The sequence below is a fragment of the Arachis duranensis genome, chromosome 3, assembly GCF_000817695.3.
Source record: "Arachis duranensis cultivar V14167 chromosome 3, aradu.V14167.gnm2.J7QH, whole genome shotgun sequence".
Classification (NCBI taxonomy): domain Eukaryota; kingdom Viridiplantae; phylum Streptophyta; class Magnoliopsida; order Fabales; family Fabaceae; genus Arachis; species Arachis duranensis.
In genome coordinates this window covers 39,265,488-39,277,391 of record NC_029774.3, presented here as the reverse complement: position 1 = coordinate 39,277,391, position 11,904 = coordinate 39,265,488, and positions in this window count along the sequence as shown.

Sequence of the window (11,904 nt, the reverse complement as noted above, 5' to 3'; positions counted from 1 at the left end):
CAAAAACTGTTTTAATTAAATGGTGTATTTTTATAAATAAATAAATAAATTAAAGTTTATAATTACATTTATATGTGTTACTATGGTACAAATAGTTTAGAAAAGAAACGAAGAATTATTTAGAAAAGTATTATTTTTTTATTTATATTTTTCATCTGTAATTACAAGGTTCTTACCAATATATAAACCAATAGTACGCTAAGAGTACGTTCATTATGAAATAATATCCTAATAAATTATATTGATTTTTTTCTAATCATCTTTGATATTTTCCTAATTTTATTCCTTAATTATGATATTCTAATACTCCCCCTCAAGGTGAGTAGTGGGATCACCAATACTCAGCTTAATTAGAACTTTAATAAGGGCTTGTCTTAGAATTGCTTTAGTAAGAATATCAGCCAACTGATCTTCTGATCTCACAAATAGAAGCTTAATAATGTCATTCTCAATTTTTTCTTTGATAAAGTGTCGATCCACCTCAACATGTTTTGTTCTATCATGTTGTACGGGATTCTCTGAAATGCTGATTACGGCTTTGTTGTCACATTTCAACTGGTTTGGCAATTGTGGTAGAAACCAGTCATCAATTTTTTTATCTACGATACTTCAGTTATGCCTTTAACGATCCTTCGAAATTCTATCTCTGCGCTTGAAAGAGCTACAACTTTCTGCTTCTTACTTTTCCTTACCAGGTTGCCTCCAACAAATGTAAAGTAACCAGCTGTTGATCTTTTACCATTTGGGTTGCCCGCCCAATCTGCGTCAGTGTATACCTCAACCTTCAAATGACCATTCCTTCTGAAAATGATTCCACTTTCTAGAGCTCCCTTCAAATATCGAACTATCCTCATAGCAGCTTTCATATGATCTTCTTGTGGTTTATGCATAAATTGACTTACTATTCCCACAGCATAAGCTATGTCAGGCCGAGTATGTGATAAGTAAATTAGTTTTCCAACCAGTCGCTGGTACCTTTCTTTATCTGCTAGGGTGGTACCTTCTACTATCTTTAACTTGTGATTAACTTGCATGGGTGTATCTATTGGATGGTTTGCAATCCACCATTCCTGTTTCTGCCAGAAGGTCCAAAATGTACTTTCTTTGGGAGATAAAGATTCCTTTACTGGGTCGTAGAACCTCTATTCCTAAGAAATATTTTAGTCTTCCCAAATTCTTCATTTCGAAGTCTATAAATAGGTTCCTTCTCAATTTTTCAATTTCTTCAGCATCACTTCCCGTTATGATCATATCATCCACGTAGATTATTAGGCAAGTGATTAAATCTCTCCATTTTTTCAAAAAAAGGGTATGATCAGAGTTACTTTGCTTGTACCCATACCTTTTCATGGCATCTGTAAATCTTTCAAACCAAGCATGTGGAGATTGTTTAAGCCCATAAAGAGCCTTCTTTAAATGGCAAACTTCATGTTTTTTAATTCCTGTTGAGACACCTGGAGGAACTTTCATGTACACTTCTTCTTTTAACTCTCCATGCAAGAAAGCATTCTTGACGTCAAATTGATGGAGTGGCCAATCTTCATTTGCTGCTATTGAAAACAACACCCTGATAGTATTAATCTTTGCAACCGGTAAAAAAGTTTCAGTGTAGTTGATACCATAGGTCTGTGTATAACCTTTGGCCACCAACCTTGCCTTGTATCGTTCAATAGTTCCATCTGCCTTGTGTTTAATGGTGAAAATCCATTTGCACCCGACTGACTTTTTTCCTGTCGGTAGGATACACTTCTCCCAAGTTCCGTTCTTCTCTAGAGCTTTTATTTCTGTATTCAATGCTTTTCGACATTCAACTTTCTCATTGACTTCTCGGACAGTTCTTGGAATGTCTTCTGTTAAGAGTCTGGTGGAAAAAGCCTTTGCAACATCTGCTATTCATTCTCTAGCCACCCTTATCGTGTATCTTGAGTTACGAGGAACATGTTCTGGTGAGTATCGATCAAGAGGCATCCCTCTGTTTCTTCTTGGAGGAAGAATAAAGGTATTGGATTCTGATTCTTCATGTTTCAATGCTATACTGTTATTGTTAGTGGTCTCATTAAAAATATGGAGTAAATTATCAGATTGATAATTACTTACCTCTTGTCTGACATTCTCAAAAGGACTCTCACTGGTTGTCTGTACCGAGTTATTTTCTACGTTGAGTGAAGTATACTTGGTGGCTCCATCTACTTGTTCTGTTTGAATAGTTTCTGAGCAACAAAGGTTATTTAGACAACTTGGTGGTTCATTATTGTTCTCCCCTAAATGCCATGTTGGAGGCTGAAGTAAAATTCGGATTCTAAAAAATCACAATCCATGGTTACATGAATACGACGAGTGATTGGATTGCAGTCTGAGTAGCCAAGACTTGTAAGGGTGTTTTGTGGTGGAGAACTTGGGTAGGTAGGCGATTTAGTAGGTAGGCAGAGGTCGCTATAACTTCAGGCCAAAATTTTTTGGAACTTGTGCATCAAAAAGCATGGCTCGGGTCATCTCAAGTAACTTACGATTTCACCGCTCAGCCACACCATTTTGTTGAGGCGTATTTGGGCAGGAAGTTTGATGGATAAGACCATTTTTCATAAAAAAATCATGCATTGATTGGTTTATAAATTCCATAAAAATTATCTGAGTGAAATACTTGGATTTTCTTGTTGAATTGAGTTTGAATCATTTGGTAGAAAGCAAAGAACTTATTAGGTACTTTAAGTTTGTGTTTTAAAAAATATACCCAAGTCATGCGAGAAAAATCATCCACAAATAATACAAAATATTGAAAATTATTATGGAAAATAGGGGCTGGGCCCCACACATCAGAGTGTATTAATGAAAAACTGGAATTGACTCTAGTGTTGGTTGGAGGAAAAGAAACTCTATGATTTTTTGTACGAATATAAGTTTCACATTTGAGGGGTTCAGTACTACTTGTAAAAAGACTAGGAAATAGAAACTTGAGGTACCCAAATGAAGGATGTCTGAGACGCCTGTGTCATAACCAATGTTGCCTAGTAACCGTTCCGTGAGCAAGCATGGTATGACCTTGGTGTGCTACTTCATCAACATAGTAAAGGCCTTCTTGCTCAGTACCACGCCCAATGATCTCTTTAAAAGGCAAAAAGGTAGAGTACATGAGTACCACACAATTTAGTTCCTTTGTTACTTGACTAACAGACAATAATTTTGATGATAGTGGAGGGACATAGAGATAATTTTTTAATTTCAATTTTGTAATGGAGCCTCCTCCTTTAACATCAATTAATTCTCCACTAGCTGTTTCAATATGGGCTTTTAAGGGTATAGTCAAGCTGTTAAAATCATGGAGATCATGAATCATAGTATCGGTAGCCCCATAATCGAAAATCCATTCATTTATCTTTTTAATTAAATTCTGATTTTGGGTCTCCTCTTTATATTGAGTCGCCGTCTGGGCTGAGTAGCCAAGGAGTTCAATAGTTCTTACCCTTACTGCCGCGGCTGCCTTACTATCGTGACTTGCTTCCTCTCTTCTGGCCTCGCCACCGCTACTGGTGACTTCTGGGATGCTCATAGCGGCAGCTCCGATGACTTGGATTGTTTTTCCACCAATCTGGTAACCCACAATTTTAGAGCAGTTTTCTTTGGTGTGTTTCTTCTTTCTTCTTCCACCAATTATTTTTTTCATCAGAGTTACCATAATAGATAATTATATCCGTTTAGTTTGAAACCAATTGACAAATTATCAGAATTGATTTGTGATGATCGCATGCCAAAACTATTGTATAGTATATTTGCAATTTGTAATGTCAATTCGTCAGAATTTTGAGTCGCTAGAACCTAACTCTTCTCTGACACAATGTTACGAAGAATTATTTAAAAAAGTATTTTTTTATTCATATTTTTCATCTGTGATTACAAGGTTCTTACCAATATATAAACCAAGAGTACGCTAAGAATACGCTCGTTATGGAATAATATCCTAATAAATCACATTGATTTTTTCTAATTCTCTTTAATATTTTTCTGATTTTATTCCCTAATTATAATATTCTAATAATATATACTTAAAAATTATATATATATATATATCCATTTTATTATTTTTCTTCTTGTCGCTACAAATGAGATATGTGATTTGAATTAATTTAAAAAATATAATCAATATAATTTGTTATGTTTTTTATTTAATCTAATCAAATTTTTATTCAAATGTTTGTAATTTGCATTGTATACGTTTCAATATTTTCTTTAGTCATATCTAATTCAAACGATCATGATTTAATTTTATAGTTGATATATATTTCATTTAGATTTTACATCTTATAATTTAAAAAATTTTAATTATTTTTGTTTCAAAAACTAAATTATATATTTAGGCATAGCAATAAATTATATTGTTCATCTTCCAATACTCTAAAATCAACATTCAATAATGCATTTTCATTCCTATTCATTTCTTCTTTGCTTTAATTTATGTAGTTCTTGAGTGCTCCAAGATTACACCAGGACATGTCTTTGTTCTTTATAGTTAGGCTTACTACTTTTGCTGCACAAATTTCAACATATCTTTGAACATCTATCGAATTTTTTCTCACAAATTTGACTTCTAACACTAAGAATACATTTTGTTGCAGATTCTAGACAAACTTGAAGAAGAGAATTTCACTACATGGGAACACACATCATTTCTCATAGTGCAGAGATTAGAAGTGGAGGATTATTTAGATTCTTCCAATATCTCTCTTTAGTTCGAAATTGAGAAAATAACAAAAGAAAAAAGATGATTCAGTTGCTTGCAAGAAATATACTTCAATATTTACTGTAACAATAATCACAATTCACTCTTATTTAAAACCATTTGGGAATTGGTAGATTTATTGTTTGTTATTGATTTACCCTATTAAATGAGAACGATCACATTCAAGCCATACTAGATGGATTAAACAAGGCATTACTTTAGACAATCTGGCTCAGTCTTCATCATTATTCTGATCTGGGCGAATTCAAGAAGAGGTCAAAGTAATAGAAGGAACATAGAGCCCAATTTAACCGTGGAGGACATTTTACAAACCCAAGACCACAATGTCAATTGTGTGATAGATCAAATTTGTTTCTTATGACCCTTAGTTTGCTTTCTCATCATCTCAGCCTCAAGTTTCTTATAGTAACTCTCATTCACTACCCCCCAAATTTATATTTTCATCAACCCAATAAAGCATATATATATTACAATCTACTTGACTATGCCTGATATTGCCTGGTATGTAGACTCAGAAGCCAGCCATCATCTTACCTGATTATGCAAATTTATTATCCTCTAATGACTCTTCAAATAAAACTGAACAAGTATCCGTTGGTAATGAATGGTTAGAATATTCTAGTTTTAAATCATGGTTCTTCTCTACTTTATGATAAATATCAAAACATGTGTTATAAACTAAACAATTGGATTTATGTGCCTAATATAACTTAAAACCTCTTACGTGTTTTCAAATTTATTGTGGACAATAATGTATTTTTTTTTATTTTGACATAATTTTCCTGTGATCTGTGATTAGGTTACTTGGCATCATCTTTTGTAAGGCATAACTGAAGGAGGGATTTATTGCTTTGATTAAAAGTACTGCTTAGGATTTCACATGTAATAATGTTTAGCCCAAAAATGTATTAGAACTCCTTCACATGATACTATAACTCTCATATTATCTGCACTACAAAAACAACACTGAATACCGTCGAAATTACCATCGGATTTAGCGTCAATTTGTATCGGTGAATTTAGCATTGGTTTTTTTACAGAAAGGAGGAGAAATTCGTTACCAAAAAAGATTACCATCGGAATAACTTTTTCACCACTAAAGTCGACGGTAATTGTTGACACAAAAACGTAACTTACCTGCGCCAATTTTACTGTCAGTATATTCCGCCGGTATCACAATTTAGTGAAATATGTCGTTTTGGCAGATTAATCTGCCAGTAAAATTGGGATAAAATTCAAACGCAAAACCCTTCTCCTCAGCACCGCTGCACGTTATCGTTGATTCTACTACTGCTGCTATTCCCGCCGCATCCTCTACAGTTGCTGTTCACATTGCCGTTACTGTCGCCTCTATCACCACTACATTAAAGTGACCATGTAGCCATTATCATAAGATTTATTTTTGTTATGATTGTTTTATTTTTCTATATTATTTTATGAGTTTAGCATTTTGTTAGAATTTTTGTTAAATCAGTGGTTAAATTTTGTTAAATTTGGTTAAATTTGTGGTTAAATTTGTTGAAAAATTGTGGAGTTATAAGGGGTTGCACACTAGAACGGTTAGGATTTGATGTTTTATTGAATGCATGCATGTTACAATTTATGCCTGCAGCTGTTTTCTTTTTGAAAAATGTTATATTTATTTATCATTTATTGTTTAAAACATATTTGATTTGTCAGAAAATAATAATTATATTTGGCAGGAGATTCTAATTATAGGGTACATTCTGCTGAATTTTCTAAAAATTTTAATAAGTTGTGTTGTTGGTTGAAGCCATCCAGAGTTAGAAGCCCATCAACGGTCAGAATCCATTCTTGGGGCCAAAGTCAAGATCAATTGCCAAGATGGAAGAAGCTTGATGAAAAAGAGTGAGAGTGATGAGGTAAGCTTGCATGCATCAGCCTCGACTTTGTCAACCCTCTTTGTTGAAGCCGCTGCTACTCTTTGGTAGGAGAAGAAGTTGTTGGGTTAGGGTTTCAACCTTGGAAGCTTCCCCTTCTATATTAAGGGTGAACGACCATGGGTTAAGATCAAGGAGAGTAAGTGAAAGCACAGAGCTCTCATAGCTACCCAAGCTTCCTGAATTCTTCTCCTTCAATGATGTTTATTTTATTTTCTTTTTCTAAGTTTTGTCTATCTATGTCTCATGGTGAAAAAGGCAAACATGGTGAGGTTTGTAAGAAAAAGCCAATGAGAGGAAAAAGACAGTGATCAAAATTAGAGAAAAAGCCATAGATGTCTCAGAGTTTTTTTGTACATCTTTTTGTTGTTTCATGATCTTGTGGAGATTCTCTTGCAAGTTGGGTTAGCACTTTGCAGTTGAAAACCTTGGTTTCAGTCCAAGTCAAGTTCAGATTCGGGTTAGAATTTGGATTTATCTCATATAGGATTGGGTAGATCCTAAAGAAAGAAATTGGTGATTTTAATCTGTTAAAGATAGTAAAATTTTGTCATTGTAATTATGGAGACTAGATGTAGGCTGCATTGCACTTAGCAGTTGAACAAGGATACATCGTGGTGTGATTCTCTCTTCTCTGCTTCTTCTCTATTTCTGGTTCTCTAGAGACAAAATAAAAAATGTCTCTCAACTTGTTACGAGACAAAACAAAAATGTCTCTTAACTTGTTACGAGACAAAAAGTTAAAATATCTCCTGAAGTTCTTTGGAAAAGTAAAAGTTATATTTTGTGAAAAGGAAAGCTAAGATTCAGCCCCTCCCTGCTCTTAGCCACTGATTACCATCAAGATGCTATCTATCTAATTGTATGCTGGTTACACAACTTTCTTTACTTTAGTTCACGCTAACACCCTTTTTGGAGATGCATGCTTCCTACTAAACTAAAGTATTAAATAATTGTACGAGAAGTTGCAATAGGCACTCACTTAAGAGCACTTAATTGTTAATGAATGTGCAGGGATTCCGAAAAACTTGCAATGGTAGTGTATGTTGCACCAGAGGACCCAATCCAGGTTTTTTAATCCCTTCATTCTCGCTTGGCATCACTTAGATGCACATACCAGAATCGTCGCACTGATCTCCGATAACAAATGAACGAAATGCGACTCTGGAACCTGAAGCACTAGAAAATATAAGAAAATCAGAAGATGTGGTGAACACACCAATGCCATTTGGGGTTACTACAAGGTCTACAGGTGATGACATGAACAAGATATACAAGTAGGTGACAGATCGTAAGGTTGCACAGAATGCCATACTCGCATGGATTCGCAATGGTGATGATATTCAGCTGCAGCAAGCGGACCTGCAATCACTAGGATGGCGTAGAAGAGTAAGCGATATCGTAAGACCGAAAAAAATCGTAATCAATTGGTGAGTATGTATTCTGCATTAAAGTGCTATGAAATGCAATGCATTTTTTCTATTCAAGTGGTTGATTACTATTGTTTCATGTTCAATGCTTCGAGTAACGCAAGATTTTGCACCGATTTGTACTGCATTCCACCGAGACTAATGGTTAGTGAAATTTGTCCTTACCCACTTAATATTAACTAATATCCATAATTGCCTCGGTGAAGGATACTATTGAAGATATACGAAATCTATACTTATGAGCTATCACTCTTAATTATTTTCTTAGGTGTTTAACTTATCCAAAATGGGATTGTAGGCCCTAATATTGACTGATAATAATATTGAACGATGTGCGGGCACGAACACTGGATTTGTCCCTGTTCTTAGAAGTTTCATGGCAGCACTGATTCGATGCGGGGAACGCAAAATAAGTTAAATATATAAGTAATTCACGTATTTACTTAACATCTATACACAAAATCTATTTTTCATTACAAGAATGTGAGAAAAAAATTATATGCTAACATGCTTTATTCAACGATGAAGTGGTTTGTTCCAGTGTGTCAAAATGATCACTAGTGGTTATATGTGCTTCGCTGGCATACTGATAACCTATGGGTGTTAGACTCCATGCACAATGACCCACACTCTGAGTGGCGAGAGAAAATAGATAAATATGTGGTAAGTGAGAATAGATTTGACGATGCATATTTTTATGGGTGTTAGTTGTTGCCTTTGTTGTATTTTTTATTTTTCTCCCTAATTTTTCTATCTGTCTTGTCGTAGGGTTTTTTTCTCCAAAAGTTGGTTGTAACTATAGATCAGAATGTAGTATTCACAGCTGAGGGCTATGAGTGTTGTTATGAAACAATGCTCCCAAAACAGTCAAATGGGTAAGTCTAGAGATGAAAACAAAAAATGGTTAAAAAAATCAACCGAAGCAAAATTTAAATATATTGGCACGACTCTTTGTTGTTTGTGTTGCATAGGTGAGACTGTGGCGTATATGTCATAAAATGGATGGAAATGTGGGATCCAAAGAGCATGGCAGAGGATGAATTAGACATGCCTATTTGGACGACGGTTAGTGTAATCCAAAACATATGCCGATGCTTATTTGCGTATTTAATCATTAATATATAACTCTTTTTGGATGAATTCTACTTATAATGGTTGAATTTATATTTGCTTCTTTAATATATTTTATACCAAACACATACATCTGTTTGTTATCACAGGCCCAACTGCTACAAATTCGGAAGGAAATTGTAACCGACATATCAATTTGCAAAGACAACGTCTCTAGGAGTGTGGTAGAGGGTGTACTCAATGTGCCATGTCGTCATGTGGAGGATAAGGGAAAGAAGAAAAATATTGAAGGCCCCTGGACGAATCCAAGGACAAGATCACTGGGTCGAAGGTCAGAACGGGCTAAGAAAGCTAAACATAACTATAAGCCATAACTTGGGATTAGAAGAGTTGGTGTGTGTGTATTTTCCGTTAATTTGATTTCAAAATTTTATGAATGTTATCATGAATTACAGATGAATGTTATATATGATGTCATATCACAATAAAAAATCATATATGAAAAAAATTATTTTTGTGTTCTTTTAGTTTTTTTTAATATGTGTTTGGCTTGTTTTTGCTCGATCGAGAACACATTAATTGGAGTTTGAATTTTCTTTTGTATATCTAAGGAAAATTTTTTTAATTGAACTTTAAAATTATCTATACTTAATATCCAGATAAAAATATTTATGCCCAAACAATACATTGTCGATTGTGGTTGTTATTTTCAAAGATTAGAGGATGTTATTGGATGTAAAGAAAATACATGTCTGGATATGCCTTTTTGATCACTAATTTTTTAAATAATGAAATAAAGATCTTATTGTGTACGATATACTTTTAAAATTCAAATTTAATTTCATGTAATGCACCAAATGATCATAATGATCAAATTATCAACTGAACATTTATTATTTTAAATATTAGTAAGAAATAATAATGGTAAAAAAGATTAAAAAAATAAAAAGGTTGTATATCAGTAGCCCAAGTCTATTATTATATTTTGTTTAATAATGGTATATGAAGTTGTAATAAGGTAAAATAAAGTTGCGTATATAAAAATATATAAAACCAACCCAATAAACCACCAAATCATAATAACGTAAAATAAAGTTGAAGCATGACCAAAGTACAAAGCAGTTGCTAAACTCTAAAGCTTATGATATGTAGTAATGTTAAACTTCAAATCCTCCAAAAATGCTTCATGTGGAAAAAAAATTTAAAAACAAAACAAAGACGAAACAATAAATAGATGGACATGACATTAATGCTATGAAAAAAACACAAGGTGCACATACACAATTCTTCGGCGTTATGGAATGAATTCAATAGTGATGTGTAGGAACCAGAACACATAGCCAAATTGTCTGTCATTTCTGAACAAGCCCACTATGTATCTTTGTAGGAGGATGCCACATTGGTAAGAGATGGTTGTGCATTACCATTAGGTCCCTAAACACACAAATCATATTGAAAAATAACATCCTAACTTATCATCCATTTAGCACACTAAAAACAAACAAATGACGTGAAAAATGATAGATCTCATATTTTCCTTGTTGTGATTATGCGTGTTCTTATGTTTGCGAGCTCTCTTTTAAATAGATTTTTCTAGATCTGCCCCAAGTCTGGTGGATGTTGGATGACCTCGCGTAGGAACACGTCGTGGGCCCTGTAGCTCATCTATGCTAATGGGACACTCATCACGCATATGCGAGTTAATTGCACTTGGTACATGTGCAGCTTGATGCTCGGATTTCTTGTGTTCTTTGAACTTGTTCCGAGCACTATCAATGGTATCACGCAATATAACAGTAACCTCTGGAGTAGCCATGAAATCCTGAGCGACATTGTAAAAATCAAAACACAATTCCCTAAAAATGGTCATGTTGTCGTTAGAACGGTCCATGTCAAGGCTACTTCTGATGTATGTGTGTCTCCGACTAACATTCTTACTCCACCAAGATAGAATATATTGTGAGGACACTGCTGTTACACGAAAATATAAAAGAACAGCAAGAATGTGGCAGCATAAAATACCATACAATTGGAACATAAAGTAGTCACATTGAACTTCTGATGACTACAAGCAATAGACAACTTGGTATTTGTTATACACTAACATGTCAGACACCATCTTTTGTTGGTCAACTTCACAAGCTGTACTTGTGCCATGATGGTTGATTGAGGAGATGTTGTAATCCGCCTTTTTTATAAATTGATCTTTAACATCTCGAAACATGGAGTTTGTATATTCTCTCTGGAACTGCTTCTCTATTGGTGAGATGGAAACACAAGGGATAATCCCCCTTAAATCAGTAGCGTCACACTCAAACTCATTTTGCTCTTTGTCTATAAGACAGTTTTGGTATTGGCGAACAAATTGCAACAAAGAAATCTTACTGTTTAAATATTTATCAAAAACTGCATACATGCTCCCACTATGTTGTGTGCTTCTCATGCCAGCCCAGAATTCGTCCTTGAAAAATACTAGCACCCACATGTGTCGGTCAGCAAACATATCTGCCAATGAATAAAGAAAAAAATGCAAAAAGAATAGCGTAAGTTAACCCATGAGTGCAACATCCATATTGACTATAAAATAACATCTATAAAGAAGCCAAACACAGGCAGCAATAAACCAGGAGATTATACTACCGTTTAGCCACCTAGAATTTTAGAGGTCATACTTTTCAATAAAATCGTGCCAATCTCTCCCAAATGAGTCCTTAGAGTTGGATTCAAACATAATCCTCTCCATGCATGTGTTGAGCTAATCGACACG